The sequence below is a fragment of the Strix aluco genome, chromosome 23 (assembly GCF_031877795.1).
Source record: "Strix aluco isolate bStrAlu1 chromosome 23, bStrAlu1.hap1, whole genome shotgun sequence".
Taxonomy (NCBI): domain Eukaryota; kingdom Metazoa; phylum Chordata; class Aves; order Strigiformes; family Strigidae; genus Strix; species Strix aluco.
Genome location: NC_133953.1, coordinates 260,738 through 276,302, shown reverse-complemented (window position 1 = coordinate 276,302; position 15,565 = coordinate 260,738). Strand labels below are relative to the sequence as shown.

The 15,565-nt window shown below is 62.0% G+C and overlaps 1 protein-coding gene across 2 annotated transcripts in view; it reads left to right on the top strand.

The window, feature by feature from the left end:
- BCL9L (BCL9 like) overlaps positions 1-15,565 on the top strand; it is a 66,818-nt gene that overhangs the window by 4,021 nt on the left and 47,232 nt on the right. Inside the window, exon 1 of one of the 2 annotated variants that reach the window (XM_074848680.1) lies at positions 14,060-14,166. The exons of the other annotated variant lie outside the window; for it this stretch is intronic. The gene's annotated coding sequence lies outside the window, so the exon portion shown is untranslated. Of the gene's footprint in view, positions 1-14,059; positions 14,167-15,565 lie in introns of those variants that run through there. 2 annotated transcript variants of the gene reach the window in all.

Below are 15,565 nucleotides of genomic sequence, written 5' to 3'. Positions count from 1 at the left end.
AGCTGATTCTGATTTGGGGTTTGCGAATCCCAAGTCGAGGTTGCACAGGACTCAGTCTCCCCGCTGTGACAGACCGTGTCTGAGTGACGTTCCCAGAGCTGTGAGGAGGGTGGGAGCAGTTTGAGTTACCTTAGGACAAACACCCGGGCTTCCTGAAAATCTGACTGCACCAAGGTTCACGCTTGAGTCAATCGTAGCAGCTTCTTGCCTATTCCCAACTGACTGGATAGGGAGGAATTTCTCAGTTTTTACCTTCTCCTGGGAAATGGATGCTTTGTGATTTTAGGAAGGTGATGGCTTTTCTAGCAGCTGGCTCAGTGGGGATGGGGAGGTTTGTTAGAAAGTTTTCCCTTTTTTTTTTTTTTACTGCATAGGTCTGTGGACCAGCTGAGTGTTACTGCAGAGTTTCCTCGTAGTGTTTGCTGCGCCTTCTATAAAGACAGAGCTTCTTCAGCAGGAGGCTGGCCCGTGCTTACCTTTGAAAACAAGAGAATCCCTAATACCTCCCCGAATTTTCTTTGTTTCTGTGTCCACCATGAACCATAATGTCTTTTGCCGCAGCCAAAGCCTGCAGGCGCTATCCCGGCCTGGCAATATGTTGTGCCAACCTGTTGGCAGCACTTGCACCATCGCCATTGGCACGGGACCAGGGCACGGGGCTTGCCGAGGAATGAGCGACCAGGAGCTAGGGGGCACGGGGGAAGGTGGAGCAGGTGCCCCCCCCTCACTCTCAGGGTCGACAAACGATGATGATAATTGTTAGAGCTCTTGTAATGATCTCGGGGAGGGGCAGGTGGAGGAGAGAGACATATTTTGTCATGAAAACGGGAAATGTAATTAAAGTCCACATGTTAATTAAGAGCTGGAGGGGAGAAATAGATGGATTTCTGCCGGAAGTCTCGTTGGCATTGGCAGTTGGGTACTTTACATAATGCTAACAGACAAGAAAGAAAGGCTTTGCAGAAGAAGCATGGAAGATGGAAGTATTGTGCCGAGGTCCCGTGGCTTGGAGCGTGTGGTGTAAAGGAAAAGCTTTGTTTTCGCCAGCCGAGGCTGGGAAACCAAAAAGAGGAATGGAGGAACAGCATCCATGACCTTTTGCGTTTGGTTCTGTAGTGTACATTGGGTCGAGACTCACAGGGAGACGGTCCAGGCCTGATGAGCCATGTGTGCTTCTCTCGGGCCTGCCTGGGCACCTCCGTGTTCCCCCCTGGGGATTTTCGGTCCCTGGGGTGTCAGACCAGGGCACTCATCCTCTTGAGAGAGCTGGATGTGAGATTGTTCCATCAGTGCTGGGCGTCCCAGCCAAGCACCACTCTAGTGCGGCTCTGGAGACGGCGAGTGAGAGTATCTCGTAGCTCCATGCGGATCAGGGCAGCTGAAACCTGCTCATCTGCCCCTCTGGAAACGTGCGAGATTGCTAATCAGGTGCAGGTCCCTGCTGGTTTCAGATGTTCTAATAAGGAATTTAACACTTGCTTTTTTCTCGTGGTCGGGAGCCAACGAGGTTACAGCTCTGCTGCTCTGGCGGGCTGGAGAACGTCAGGGCAGGTGTAACGGGAGGATCTCGCACGTTTGGTTCTCAGGCTCCTTTACTGCGTAGGACAGCTCTGCGGAAACGCGCTAGGAGACGCTATCTGCCATGTTTGTCGCGGGGTGTTATGGCGTTTAACACGGGGATCCTCCGCTCCCCCAGCTGTGCCTGTACCCCGTTACCGTGGATCTGGAGAAGGGAAAGGGAGCCCTGGCTTCTACACGTGCCTCATGGGAAGCTGAAGCACCCTGTGAGAACCAGGGTGGAAATGCGTAGAGGGGGGGTGAGCGTAGGGACATCTGACGTACCCACTTACAAACGGGTACTGCAAAGTCTGAACATGCCTGTGAGAAAAGAGGGTGGTGGTCTGTGTGTGCGTGGTGCTGTTTGGGGGAGCAGAGGATGACTCTGCTTCTTCGCAAAAGTGAGAAGAAGGTTGTCTGCGTGCAGAAATTAAGGGATCTGTTCAAAATGTAGTTTGCCATGTGTTGGGGGCTTGCAGGGATCAGGGGAAGCAAATGTGTAAGCCTCTGACTCACACACGAGGTCCCAGAGTCAGGAAGGAGTAATCTAAAAGCTGCTTGAGCCATGTGCTGAATGTTAATGAGGCAGGCCGTGCTCACAAAAATGCTGCAGCCCAGCTCCTGCCGCCCAGCTTCGCTACCAGGGTGGCTGCTTCCCTGGAAAGAGCAAAAGGGCTTGTGCTGGCAGAGTGTGCCCGAGGAGCTGCGCTTCTGTGGCTCATGGCTTGGCATGTGAGGCAGCTGGGGAGCATGCCCAGCAGAACGGTTCAGGTGCCCCCTCGCCCACTCCAACGGTGAGGTGAGGCGCTCCCTCTGCACCAGCAGCTTTCTCGGAGGAGCAGAACCCCTCTGTTTGAGCCGAGTGTGGCATCAGGCAGAACCAGGGCAAGACTCAAGGAAGAGCATCGCAGCTCTCGTCCACAGAGCACGATGAATTTGGTTTGTAGGATTGTGCCTGTCCGTCCTGGTGGGCGAACGCTGCGCCAGAGCAGCATGCGTAACTGCGGGCACATGCTGCCGCCACACAGCGGGTGGGACAAAGAAGGAATTAAAGTGAGGGAGGGAATTTAGGAAGACAGAAAGTCACTGCCTAAGTTGGAATTTGGCCAGAATGCTGAATTGAGCAGCCTGACTTCCAGAAAATGTTGAGGGATTTGTAACGGCTTGTTTGAAAGATGGTGCTTGAGATATTGCGGTTCCTCCTGCGTGGCTTGGGAGGTTTCCCGGCTACCGGACAGCCAGCAGCGTTTGCCGTTTGCTCCCTGACCTGGAAGTGGAAATGAGGAATGTCTCACTCGGTCCACTAGATCATACTGCATCCTTGCTCTTCTGCTTCACTCACTCTTTTGCTTCTCTTTTCATTTCCTTTTGGCATCTCGGGGCTTAAAGCATTTCCAAGAAGAACTGAAGTTAGGAGAGCAGCAGCTGAGGAGGCTTGCCAAATGCTCTACATTGGTTGACAGCTCTTCTCAAAACCAGATGGTTACTAATTAAAGGGAGTCAAGTGAGGAGGCTGCATTGGCCTGCCTTTTTTTTTTTTTTCTTCCTCTGAAGATAAGATTTCGTGACCTCGGAGGAAGATCGTCTTCCTCTGTTTGCAGGGATGTCCGCTTCCAGTGCTTGTAGTCCAAGGTGATCCTCGTGCTATCTGCTGGCCGACAGATCTTTCTGAGGAAGCAGGCTCGCTGTTTGCTCTAAGCCCAAGGTAGCTGCCATGGCAAGTAGGGCAGAAACGCATTTGTAAAAAGAAAACACGAAGCGGGAGAGGGATTTGAGATACTGGGAAGCGCCCTTCTCCCAGATCTTCTGCGGGACCTTTGCTTGAAGCCTCATATTGTCAGCAGAAATGAGCCTGACAGTGCCATGCTGCCCTTTCGCTGCCTCCTGCCATCCTTGGGGAGCTTCTCCTCGTTCCTGGGCCTGCTGCACCCTTCACGCAGAGGAGTGCTTGAAACACGGCTGCTCTTGGGCCATCCACGGGCACGTGGGCTGCTCCACGTGGCTTTTCTCCGTGGTACTGGGAGCTGGATGGCTGGGAAGATGAAGGGCAAGCACAGCATGTTTCTCTCTTTATTTTCAAGAACATTTGGTTTCTAGAGCCAATTTTAACAGATGCACTGTCAACGCTTAACGGTTCAACCTCATGTGGAAGAACTGTGTATGAGGGAAATGTATTGGCAGTAACAAACACTTCCCACTCAAATTCATGTCCAAGGAAAGTGTAGCAGCTTTGTCTCAATTAACTTCCAGAGCTGTGGTCCTCCACTGGCTCCCCTTGCTGAAATCTTTCCCCTTCCTCCTGTTGGCATCCCTGCTGCATGGCTGGATTCTGGGGGGCTTGAACCGGGAGGGCTGGTTGTTCCTTCCACGCAGGATTGCCGGTAGCAATATGCTTCGGTCCTACACCCCTGATAATTTTGCTGTTCGATCATGCTTGAGAGTTTCAGAGACGAGCTTATCCCTGCTCTAGGCAGCCCCGCGTGGTGCTGTTCAGTCCATTTTCTTTCTGCCCTCTGGAGACACAAGTGCTCCTTTTGTGCCAGACTTTCAGAGGCTCTCAGACAGGACCCTCTCTACATATTGCAAAGAGTCAAAACAGGGATCTCGAACCTCGCTCTCCTTTGGAATGGAGGAAGCTGTACTGAGTGCCTGGATCAAAGGGCGTCTGTGCGCTTTGTGCCAAATGCGGTCCAGCCCCCTTAGAGATGTCTTTTCTGGTTCCAGGTGGATATTGTCCCTTTCTGGAAACCTGAGCTCCCGTTCGGAACGGCCACCTGGTTGCACCTTGTATTTTGGGGCGGGTGCAGCGTTCTGACAGGGTGTTTTGGTGCTGGGGATGTCCTGGGGGTGACAGGGCTGTCCCTCTAGCCCTCCCCGGGTCAGGCGGGTTTGTGCGGGGGCTGCCGGCACCACCCGCGGCCCCTCACACTGGGGCCCTGCGGCGCGGAGGTGGGCAGAGGAGGTTCCTCGAGCCTTGGCGTGCTCCTCTTCTCGGGGGAGCTGGAGAGTGCCGAGCGAGCAGGGGCCTGTCCTTTTGTGTCCCTGACAGCACAGCGCAAACCCACATCTGCGCCAGGCTGCCGAAGCATCACCTCCCTCTCATGAAATATTCATAGTGTCTCCAAAAGGGCTCCAGCAGCACATCTCGGCGTCCCTCCCGTGCCCCCCCCCACGCACATGGGCAGCCTGCACTGCTGAGGGGGCAGCTGTGGGCTCTGCTGGGAGGTCAAGCCGGATCCAGGCGGCTGATCTCTGTCTTTGAGGAAATAAAACAGAGCAGAAAAGAAGTAGCAGAACCCCAGGAGGTGCTTTTGAGACTTAACCCTTTCCAGCCTGGGAAGCACTGGCAGAGAGAGCATGCAGCAAGCAGCCTAAGGCGTGCAGGGAGAGCTGGGTCTAGAGAGCAGCCGAGATGCTCTAGTCCTTTCTCAGGCCGGGAAGGTCGTTCCCAGGCCTGGGGACCCTGCTGGAACTGGCTCTGCTGCCGTTGGATGTGCTGGTTTAAATCCCTCTGATGCGAGCTGCTGTGCTTCTCCTGGCTTTATTGAAAGCCGCCTTGATTTCAGTGTATTCGCTCAGCAAAGTGCAAGTCCTTGCTAGAATGTCACGGAGGAGTACTCTGTTTCCCCTGTGGGTGGAGGAGCATAAATCTTGGGTCTCGTGAGTTACTTCTCTTTGATTTTTTTATGTTCAGGGCATTTTTGAGCCTCCTCCTCATTTATGGTTAAGATGTCAGACAGTGAAAGTAGTAATATATGGCATCAATTATAGGGAGACGGGTTGCTCCGCTCTGGGGAGTTTCTGGGCTGGGAGCGGTGGGGGTCGGACTCCCTCGAGGAGCTGCGTGAGTCCTGTTGCGTGGTGGGGACTTGGCCTCACCGGAGCAGGGCGAGCTGCTGCGCAGGGAGCGCTCTGGCCCGGCGTTAAGGTGAGGAGGGGATTCAGTACTCAGGCACACGGCGCAGGTGGCTTGAGCGGCCTGGCTGGGCTGGCGGATGCAACTGGTTTGTTGGTCCCTCCCTGTTCATCCCCTCGATAATCCGATTTACATTCCCTTTTCTTCCCCTGGATCCTGCTGTTACCATGGGAACTCTGTTCACAGTTGCATTTCATTGGCTTCTGAAAAAAACTCCTTTTTTCCCTTTCCCCCTGTCTCTTTCCCCTTTTCCAGCTTGGACACGGAGCTGTGGCTGTCAGAGGATGGAGAAGCTTGCAAGGCTTCTGGTAACTGGCATGAAAGCAGCAGTTAGAGGGAAGAATTGGGGAAATACGGCAAGACCGTTAGGGACTGGATGAAGTAATTCTGCTTACGTGGTCTTTAGCTCTCTTTAGCTCGGTCTTTTCTGCATCCTGCAGCTCTGAAAGGGAGTCCTGGACGCCTGCTGTCCCTGACTCTGCCTGCTTGCCCCGAGGGGCTCCCCTGCTTCGTGTCCACTGTTCTCTGGGGGCCTGGGCAGCCACACCAGGGCGCCACGTATTGTGCTCTGCCTTGTAGCTGAGGGGCTTTCCTGCCTGCTCCTGCAAAGGCCGCGCTGGCGTTGCGACTGCTCTGTGGTTGGGAGACAGTCAGGGAGGAGAGGCTGCTCCGGGCTCCTGCACCTTCCTGCTGCCTTTTGCTTTGTCCAAGACAACTGTGCTTCAGCCTCGTAGATTAAGAGCGTGCACAGAAAGTCACAAACAATCATGATACTACATCTTCATGAATTGTCATTTGCTGGCTTCTTTGTTCCTTAAGTAACTGTGCCTTGGTGTTTTCAAGTGTGGCCTGTTTGCTTAGACTGGGAGAGGGGTTGCATTTGGGGGAGGAAGGGGCAGCGGGAGAGGGGAGAGGTTCCCCAGGCCCCTTCTGAGGAGGGTTCTCCTTCTGTTGCGAAGTCCCATGGGTGGTGAGGGTACAGCTGGGCTGCTTCAGCCTCACCACTCTGGCCTCCACTCTTCCTTGCCCTGTCTGGCAGCCTCCCCCATCTCTGCCCCTGTTCCTGCCTCTGTTCTTGTCCTGGCCAAGCACCTTGGCATCCGGCAGACCTTGTTACCGGCAGCCAGGCCCACCCCTGGTTTTGGTGCTCTGGCTCTGCCAGCCCCTGCTGCCGGACACGTGGCTCTCCCGCACCCCTTGCATTGCTTCCACCTAGCAGAGGATTCTGATGCTCGGTCCTGTGTCCGCACCGGGCAGCTGGAAAGCGTGCTACACGGATATTCGAGAAGGGCTGTCAGCGCAGGAAGGCGCGGTTTAATGGTTCGGGGCTGGAGGGGTCATGCGGCTCTTGGTCCCCAGGCAGGGACGAGGATGTGTCCCGTGCCGCAGAAATCCATTTTCTCACTCCTGCGCCTGGATGTTTAAGATCCGTTTGGCGTTCTTCACTGGAGCCACAGTTTCTCCTCTTCCTCTTAATCAAAACATCCCCCTCTGCCGTGCAGCCCCGGAGGCGGCTGCGTCACCCCCTCGGCCTCGGCTGAGAGGGGGGAATCGTGTCAGCGCAACAAGGCGGCGGTTTCCGAGTGTTTCCCGCCCAGCTCCGGCGCCGTGTGTCAGCACGGGGGGAACCGCCGTCCGCGGGGAGCGGACCCGGGACCCCCGGGGTGCCCGGGGCCGAGACCCCCCGCCCCCCCGGCTCTGCCCGCGGCTCCCGGGAGCGATCGGCGGCTGCGGGGCCGCCAGGTGGCGCCGCCGGGCCCCGCGCGCTGCCTGCGGGCGCCCCGCCCCGCCCCGCCCCGCCGCTCTCTGCGGGAGCGGGGATGAAGCTGGGGCGGCCCGCGGCCCGGTTCTCCGCGGGGGAGCCCCCGGGACCGGCCCCGCGGGCTCCGAGCGAGGCAGCGTGTCCCGGGCCGCGGGGCGCGGGTGGCCCGAGGCTGGCCTGTGCTTGCTGAGCAGCCCCCTGCACCGAGGGGGGACCTTCCTCCCTCTCCTCCGCGCCGTCCTCCTCATCCCTCTGCCCGCGCAGCAGTGGCCAGTGCGGGAACCCCCAGGCCGGAGGAGCCGCGCGTTCCTCCGTGGCCACCCGCCCGCGGTGGGCAATAGCCACGATGTTCAGTAACGGAGAGAGCGGGGAGAGGCAGGCAGCTTCCCGTGCTGCGCTGGCCACACTAGGGTCTGGTGGCGCCTCCCTGTCCGTAGGGGTGGGTGTGGAGGGGACATTGTTGGAGAGCGTGAAGGGAGGTAGAGAAATCTGGAGCACGAGAGGAGACCCAACAGAAATGCAAGTGATGAGTAGCTGGACAGGGGTGGCGTGGTCCCAGCACAAGGACCTTGTCCTTGCCCCAGGTTCTGTGGAGTCCTCGTGGTGGTCATCACCTCCGGCAGGAAAGTACCATCACACCTGTGTAAACACACATTTTGGGAGACTGGGCCGCGGTTGAGCAAGGGCTGGGTGAAGAGCGAGGGAGCAGAAGTGGGAGCAGAGCCCGTGGCTTTATGCGGCCAGTCACCCTCCCAGCAGCACACGGCGCAGAGGAGGGGTCTGGCCAGGCAGCTGAGGGCAGCTGCCTCCGCCCCGCGTGCTGGGGTTTGAGCCCTTCTCTGCAAAACAGGTCTGCCCCGAGGTGCTGCGGGAGAGGCGTTTCCCCCAGCTGCAGATTTGCGTGGTTGAGGCCTTGCGCACACCAAGACCCACATGACTGTCTCGGGAACGGAGACGGCGTGTGTGGGAACAGGGGTGGCAAGCACTAGTCCCTAGTCCAGGCTACCAGCAGCACCAGTCCGTGCCGTGCTGGCAGATGGCGCGAGGCTGCTGGCAGCAGCTCGCTTGCTTTTCCTGCGATGACCCTATTTACAGAGCGGTGATTTCGAGTGACCCCAAATACTAATAGAGACATTGAGTGAAATTGAATTGATGTCAGGCTTGTGACCTCCCTGAAAACTCTGCTGATCTCTGCTCTGCCGCTGGCTGACACAGGGCTCGTGTCTGCAGCCACCAAGCTTTCAGGAGTCCTCCGGAGATGAGGGCACTGAGTCAATAAATCACAGGGTGGGATTACTCCACTCCTCGTTCTGCCTTACTGTAAGACTGTAGTAGCAGGGAGAGCAAAAGCTGTTCCTGCACCTTCCGTGCCTGTCTCGTTACCGACACGACGCGCCGGTGCTCTGTCTGCAGCACAGCTCTGGGGCTGGCACTTGTGTGCTTCTGCACGCCCCTGTGCGCCCGCGGAAAGCGCGTCTGCCCCGGCACGGTCGCTGCCGCCCCGCTCTGCCATCTGTGTGCGGAGCTCTGCCCGCCTGCAACGTGCCCTTCCCCACACACGTGTGCGCAGAGCGCGCTGTACGTGCCGAGGCTGCTCGGGGGGTCCGCTGTGGCAGGCAAGGCCTGGAGTGGCGCAGGCGGGGAGCGGGGGGCTGAGGGACGCGACCACGGCGGCCAGACCACGCCGAGAGCCGCCGGCCTGCGCGCACAGACCCGCAATCCCCCACCGCCCGCGCGGGGCCTGCTGCGGGCAGGGACACCACGGCCAAGGGAAACCTCGCTGCTGCCCGGACCCCCGGCGCCCTCCTGCCTGCGCCCTGCCAGGCTCGCCCCCTGAGCGAGGGCGCTGGGCCGAGCCCGCCCGTCCTCTCGGTGAGGAATCTGCGGGCTTTGTGTCGCCGAGGCGCTGCGATTTCAGCGCCAGCCCTGCCTGCTCAGTTTTTCCAAACCCGCACCCGGGAGGAAGGCGCCGTATCAGGATAAGAGTCCTCCCCCCCCCCCCCCCCCCCCCCCCCACCCACCCACTCGTGCCTGCCACCTTCCCGCTCCCTGGCCAGCCCCAGCCGCGGGTGGCGGTGGGAGGCGCCGGTTTATGCCCAGGGCTGCATTTATCCCGCTGGTGGCCGCGCTAAACGGTTTAACCCTTGTCGCCCCGCGGGCGGTGCTGGCAGCAGGCTGGGTGGTCTGTCCTGCTGGCAGCTGCCTGTCCCCACGGGCTGCCAGACGGGCTCCGGCTCGCCGGGCTCTACCGGGCGGTGGGGCGGAAGCTCCTCTTCGCTCCGGCGCCAGTAAACCTCAGCCTTTTCTGGGTTTGCTGCTCGTCGGGACGGCAGCGATGTACCGAGGCCAGAGACGGCAAAGCAAACGTCTGCGCGGGGGCCCGTGCACGGAGCAGCCCAAGTGCAGCTGGAGCGCGGAGCAGAAGTCGCCCGGGGCCAGGCTGCTGTGGTAGGAGTTAAGCTCATCGCCCGTGCCAGCATCCCAGCAGGACTTGGTGCCCGGCGAGCGGACCTGGGATGACTTTCCCTGGGCTGCGGCGAGCGTCTGAGGTGGTAGGAGGACGAGGCTGGCACTCGGAGTGCGCGGGAGTGGCGAGAAGGGAGGAAGGCTTGAAGGGCTACGTCGTGCCTGCACCCGTACAGGCATTAGGAGTGTGTCTGACGTTGCAGGAAGAGCAGAGCATCCCAGATCCCGAGCCTCGGTGTTTCTGTGATCCTGGAACCGTGTCAGGAGTTTGTCTTTGCTAGACGATGGTGTGTCAGCCGTGCTGTGGCTGCAGCAGCGGATTTCCATTTGGGAAGAGGACAGCTCAGCTTGATTAAATTCTGCTCCGGTACTCTGGCGCAGACTGTGTTTTGCCTTTAGGACTGCAGCACAGGAAAATCCCAGTGTACGGAGGGGGGCCAGGGCCCAGCTCTGGCGAGGGGTTGCTGAGCAGGAGGCTCTGTCTGGTTGGCTGTGTCGATTCGTGCGTTGTCTTTGCGCTTCCCAGTTTCTTCTGGCTGCGGTGGGTGGATGGCGTTGGCCTGCTGGAGATGTGATGGTTAATAAGTTACTGTGAAGGAAACGGGCTGGGATCCATTTGAAAGGAGCGGAGAATCCAAGCCGGGCGCTCCTGGCTCTGTCCAGGTCCCTCTGGCCAAGGGCACCGGCTGCCCAGGCAGCCGCAGCAGTGGCAGAGGTAGCGCGGGCTCCTCGCCGCTGCCAGCAGCTGCCCCGCTCGGGCTGCAGCGAGCGCAAGGTGAGGGAGCCCGTTCCTCCCCGCCTGGCTGGAGGGCTGGGCGCAGAGCTGGGGCCTCTCCTGGGTTGGCTTCTTCCCCTTTCCTGAGCAATGTCTTGGTGGTACCGTCCAAACAGAAGCGGGATTGAGACCTCGCGGGGCAGCCCAAGGGAGACGGGGGCACAGCAGGGACTCGCGAGGCTGCGGGCTGGGATCCGTGACAGTGTCTGAGGGGAGAAGAGGGTGCTGCGGCCAGCAGTCTGCCGAGGGGTGGGCAGGACCAAGGGTAGCGTGGAGAGAGCCGAAAAGATGATTTTAGGCCAGAGTCGACCTCTGCAGCAGTAATGTTGACTCTCCCATCTCCCAGCCAGACCTCTGTCTTCCTGGGGGAACATGGGACAAGTCTGTGTGCCAGGCCTGTGGATTTGGACGCAGGGGCTGCCACCAGCTCCCTGCTCTGTACCCGCGTGGATCAGCATAGCGGAGGGCACCCCCAAAACAGGCGTTTCGCAGCCCCGCACTCGTTTTCTTCATCCCAGCTCATCCTTGCTCTTCCACCTCTGGGGCCTCTGCTGGGGGTTGGTCTGGGACTGGAGCGAGCCAGGGGGGAAACACTTCGCAGAGAGACAGCTCCAGCTAACTGTGAGTCACATCATTAATTCCAGTATAGTTAATTGGACCTAATTAATCATATTCATAAGTGTAATGAGGGCCTTGCCCACAGGGGTCTTGCGAAGGTCTGAGCTTGGGGCTGGTGTTCTGGAGGAGTCCCAGCGCCTTGGAGGTGGCTCGGGAGCCAGCTGCCATGTACTGCAGGCATCCTCATCGGCAAGGGCAGGACGGGACGAGGCCGATCCTTCGGACCCTGTAGCCCGGCATCCTCTGCATCCCGCAGACGCAGAGCGTGTCAGGAGCTTCTGGGTGGCTGCTCTCAGTTCTTCCCGGGGAAGGCTGGAGTCACGGTCACAGGTGGCTCTCTCTTGGTCCTTGGCTAGTTTGGAAGGAGGACTTTTGATTTCCTGGGTGTATGTTTTGAGGCTCAAAAGCAGGAAAGCCCGGTGCAAGGGAGGGGCAGGTAACGGCCGGTCTGGGCATCTCGGCCAGGGGCTCGCTAATGTGCTGAGGTACCAGATGGCACCTGGGAGGAGCTGCTGCCGTGGTGGTGCTGGTGCTGGTGGCGGGGGGAGTCTCTGAGGAGCTCCAAGGACTCTGCTTCCCCGTCTCCTCCCCTCCCTGCCTCTCCTAGCGTGGGCGTAATGATAGAGGAGGGAAGGGGAGACTGGGAGTCGCAGTCGAGGGTAGGGAGGGCAGCTAGCCCGGCAGATGTTAATTAAAGACAGAGGCTCAGTGCTGAGCCGGCAGCGGCTGGTCCTCCCGCTGACCTTTCCCAGTCTCGCTCTGCCACTTTCATGTGTGCAGGCTGGGAGAGATGCAAGGGGCTGTGATGTAGAAAGCCCAGGAGGCCGCCGGGAAGGAGCGGGAGGGAGAGGCCTGCAGGGCCTGGAGGACAGGTGGCTCCGCACGTCCCCTCCACACCGGACGTGGCCAAAGGGAAGGAGCTGCCTGTCTGCCCCTGGCACCCAGACAGCCCTGCCCGGGCACTGTCTTTAACCCGCTGCGCCTGTGCATGCCGTCTGCAAGGACACGAGCCCAGGGCTGCTCCCGGGAAGGATGAAAGCGTGAAAATACGTCGCGGCTCACTGATGAGGCGCTTGGGAGCTCACCAGAGAGGCAGGGAGATGTATGACCTCCCGGGGAGGGGTACATCAGGGTATGGTTGGGTGGCTGATACAAGCGAACGACGCTCGGTGCTGGTTTTTGCAAAGGGGTCCCCAGTGACCACCCACCCGTGCAGCCTGCGGTCCCCTGAGGGGCAAACCCAGCGCCTCTGCACACTGTCCCTTCTGTCTACCCCAGCCTCGCCTGCTTTCCCCAGGCCCTTCTGCAGGCGGGCGAAGCTGCCCTGTGCCAGGGGGTGAAGAGCTGCCTCCAAAGACGTATGCCCTGTCCTCTCGCACGGGGTTTGGGAGCAGCCAGCGTGCTCCCGCCCTCCCTCCGCCCTGCACTTGTCCGAGTTCTGTGCTGGGGGACGGGCGGGCAACGGCGCTGCCTCTGTGGGGGGGGGCTCGGCTGCCTGCCCCAGCTGCCTGCCCTGCCCACGCTCCCGCCATGGCGCCCCGGGTTTGGGGGGCTCTGGGCTGTCCCTCCATTCCTGCCACCCGCTGCCTCTTGTCCTGCCTCTGTTCCCCGGGGGTGGTGGGTTCTTCGCCCCAGCGGCGGGAGGGCGGGTGGCCGGGGGTCCGGTTGTGCGCAGGCCCAGCAGGGGGGTGAGCAGTGGCTTCGTTTTGGGTCAGGACTGGGATAGATCGCTTGTCCCCGGCTCCCCTTCAGCTCTGCCACCCTCGGTGCAGCTGCCGAGCGGGCGCTGCCTGCAGCCCACCCCGCGCGGTTAGCGCAGCGCAGGCAGGGAGGCGACACGTCCTGGTGTGGATGCTGCTGGCATCATCCGGGTGCCGGTGGACTGGCTGCGTGGCCTGATGTGTGTGTGTGTGTGTGTGTGTGTGCACGTGCTCGTGCGGGGCCTCCTGCCTTCGAGGGGCAGGCAGGGAGCAGGCAGGGAGCACGGGCAGCCAGCAAGCTGTGTTCTCCCCCGGCTGCATCGTAGCAGCAGTGGCCCCAGGTCTGGCCGCAGCTCCAGAGGCCGGTGCCGGGCTGGGTGGGAGCAGACGGGGGATTGGGGCTGGACGCGGCTTCCATCGGCGCCTGCTCCCGGCCGTCCCCAGCCCCCCACCTGCCCCTGCCCGCTCCGGTGCCCCCGCCCCGGGGAAGCCGTCGACAGAGACGGTTGCTGGGGGGAAGCGGGTGGTTAACGGGTGGAAAACTTGTTGGTGAAGGCAGTAACGTGCCACCTTTCCCCGGTGCTGGGGCCAGGCCTGGCTCGGCGGGGTTCCCCCCAGCACGGGGGGGGGCTCTGGAGCGGGGTGTCGGCAGGACCAGGCCCACCTGTGGGGGGATGAAGCCGGGCCGAGAGCCGCCGCCGTGGGGCGGTGGGGGGCTGCCGGGGCCCCCGAGAGCAGGGACAGGGCGTCCCCCGTGGGGGCACGGGGAGCCCGGGGGGGGCTCGGCCCGTCGTGGGGCCCCCCCGCCGCGGTGCTGCTGGTCCCCGCCAGGCCGCTGGGCGGCCGCGACCAGGAAGCGGTTAAGGAGCGCGCGGGGCTTTTATTTTGACAGGGCAGCGCCGGGCGCCGCGCTCGGAGGAAAGTGAATGATCCCGTTTCTCCAAATGATTATTCCGGCTCCGGCGGAGGAGGAGGAGGCAGCGCCCGGCCCGCAGCGCCTCGCCCCTCGCCACGGCGCCCCCGCCCGCGCCCGGGCCGCCGCGCCCGCCGGCTCCGCAGCCCGCCGCCGCCGCAGCGCGGGGAAGCCGCCGCCCGCGGCCCGGGGCCCGCCGCGGCCGGACGCCCACCCCCGCCGGCGGGCGCGGGCTGGAGCCGCCGGCGCCGGCGGAAGGAGCGGCGCGGCGGGGCGGGGGGCTCCGCCGGCAGCGCCGCCGCCGCCGCCGGCCCCGCGCTCCGCGGCGGGCGGCCGAGCCATGAGCGCGGCCCCCGCCCCGGTGGCCCCGCCGGCCGGCCCTCAGCAGCCCGCAGAGCCGCGCCGCGCCGCCCCGGCGGGCTCGCCCGGCCTGCCCTGAGCCGCGCCGCCGCCGCCGAGGTGAGTGCCCCGCCGCCGCCCCCCCGCTCTTCCCCGGGGAGCGGGCAGCCGCCGCGCCACGGCCCCCGGGCGGCGGCGAGAACTTGGCGGGCGGGGGGGACGGCGCTGGCCCCCGCTCGGCCCGCCCGGGCGCCCCGCGGGGCCGGCCGGGGACGCGCCGTCCGGGCTCCCGCTTGACCCAGGCACGTCTCGGGCGTCGCGCCGGGTCCGCCCGGCCCTGCCCGCCCCTCTCCTGTCCCGGGGACCGCTCCGACCGGGCCCCCCCGGCCCCTCGGGCAGCGCCTCCGGGACCGAAGAGCCTCGAGTGTGGGCTCGGCTCCGGGCGCAGGGAACTTACTGGCCTTGTGCCCGGCTGTACCCGGGCTGCTCGGGGTTGTGCGAGGCGGTACCGGTGCTGTTAAAGCCCCGGGGAGGACCGGGACGGGGATTCCTGTATCCGGACTCGCCGCGTTTCGCGAGGGGTTTAAATCGACGCTCCCTTCGGAGCCCGTCCGGAGCGTCGGGGCAGATCTTTCCCCTCTCCTTGCCGTGCCCTACGCCGAGGGCTGCTCTTCCCTCTGGAGGTAAACCCGGCGTGCGGCTGCCTGGCAGGAAAAAGGGGGGAAGCGCCACACGTCCACGCTTTCCTCGCGCGTGGAGAGGAACCGATGTAACAAAACCTGCCCTGCGTGGTGTTGGGGACGTGTCTTTAGCAGGTGGTGAACTTGTCCTAGCCCCGCTCTGCTAGCAACCACTTGCTGGAGTAGAAATGTGAGAAGGATGCATATCTGAGCACATAAGTAACGCTACATGACAGGGCAGGCTGTCGCGGTGCTGTGCGCCGCGGCGGCTGCGCGCCTCAGGGGCAGCGCGGTTTGACAGGGCGTCGGGCTGCCGCGGCCGCATCCCGGCGAAGGGCTGCCCGCAGCGTGGCACGGTGGGCAGCCGCGCGCATCCCCACGGCGCGGTGCTGCGGGGCTCGGCGGCGCGCGCGTGACCCGCGAGACCCGCGCTGCAAGCGTGGCTGCCGCTCACTGCCCTGCCCCAGCACTGCTTCACGCCAGGCACGCGGCAACGACGTGCGGCTCCCTCCGCCAGCCAGTCGCCGGGTCTCCGTGAAGGGATGGATGTGCGCTTTGTTTTGCTACTTTGGCGGCAGGAGGGATAAGAAAAGTGAGTCACAGAGGAAGTGATTTGCCCAAGGCCGCACGGCCGGTCTGTGTCAGTGCTGAAGCAAGCCGTCCTTTGACACCGGTGCCTGCGATGACGCCGGCTGCCGCCACACGTGGGTATAGAATACCCACCCAAGGCTGCAGGTCGGCATCGCTGCCCGATTGTTTCTCCTTGGTAGAAAGATGAGCGTGTCAGCGTGCTGTCTCTACAGCCATTGTCTGTTCCCATCGGGGACTTTTTCCAGAGC